Source organism: Frankliniella occidentalis, unplaced genomic scaffold (assembly GCF_000697945.3).
Source record: "Frankliniella occidentalis isolate FOCC.00 unplaced genomic scaffold, Focc_3.1 Scaffold10, whole genome shotgun sequence".
Lineage (NCBI taxonomy): Eukaryota > Metazoa > Arthropoda > Insecta > Thysanoptera > Thripidae > Frankliniella > Frankliniella occidentalis.
In genome coordinates this window covers 1,324,176-1,325,418 of record NW_026267140.1, presented here as the reverse complement: position 1 = coordinate 1,325,418, position 1,243 = coordinate 1,324,176, and the positions used below count along the sequence as shown (strand labels likewise).

Here is a 1,243-nt window from a genome sequence, read left to right as displayed (position 1 = left end):
GGTGGCTGGATAGACCTGGAATTGACACTGCCCATTAGTTAAACATCAAAATGCAGCCAGAGAGTGAAAGTAGCTTCACCTCCGATAACCAAATATAGTACATGGCCAAGCCGGCAAAAAGGGCCGAAGATCGGAAAAAATTTGCGGCCAGACGAGACTTAGTGGATCTTGTAGATCTCGCCGAGTAGAACAACATATCAAAATCCCGAGGTTTTCCATCGAGCCGTTTTTGAACAAATGCGGTTCAAAGTTCGAAATTTGAACAAAATTCAAAGTTGATTCTCTCGGTAACAAATTATCGGAGAAATTCGGGGTTTTAACCATTGAACGCGCGCTGGTGTCCTCTTTCAGAATATGTAGGGTTTGGTATGGTTTGGTGTCAAAACAGACAAACTGGCTTCGTTTTCGCCATTTTGAACATGTTCAAATATATTTGTTTTTGGTTTTACCAGTTATATATCAGGAAATCGACTTAAACCCTTTAATAATTGTTTTAGAGGACTTTATTCTCTACAAATTTGTCACAAACAGTTTTTCGATATCTGTATTTGGTAATGAGGTACGGGGGATAAAAGAATGCAAACCGGCGCCAGGAGGCGGTGCGCTAGTGGAGAACTCCCGTAAGGCGCTGATAGGCAACCCACACAACATTCAAAAAAATAGCTGTATGATGTAACTGTTTCTATTGTAGCTCAATATCTAATTGAGATATCAAAATACCCCCAAAAACAAACTTGTGCGAAATGAAGTCAGCTACAAAATTTATTAAATCATATAAGGGCGTTTTCCCGATAGATTTTTTGAAGACTCACAACTTGTAAGATTTGAACATGTTTAAAATGGCGAAAACTGAGCCAGTTTGTCTGTTTTGACACCAAACCATATAACAAACCCAACATATTCTGAAAAAGAACCTCACCGCGCGTTCAATGGTGAAAACCCCGAATTTCCCCGATAACTTGTTTTTAATAGAATCAATTTTGAATTTTGTTCAAAATTTTGAACTTTGAGCCGCATTTTATCAAAAACGGCTCGATGGATAATCTCGGGATTTTGATATGTTGTTCTACTCGGCGAGATCTACAAGATCCACAAAGTCTCGTCTGGCCGCAAATTTTTTCCGGTCGAAATCGGCTTGGCCATGTACTAATAGTCCAGGCCAATGCTAGGTTGCCCACCTTAGCTCTGACCGTACCATAAAAGAGAGAGCTTAATAAAAAATAATCGTGGCTCACTAACTAAC

The 1,243-nt window shown here is 39.6% G+C and overlaps 1 protein-coding gene across 5 annotated transcripts in view; it reads right to left on the bottom strand.

Moving 5' to 3' along the window:
* The window catches only part of LOC113210713 (calcium uptake protein 3, mitochondrial), a 10,605-nt gene that overhangs the window by 1,153 nt on the left and 8,209 nt on the right, over positions 1-1,243 (bottom strand). The window lies entirely within an intron of this gene.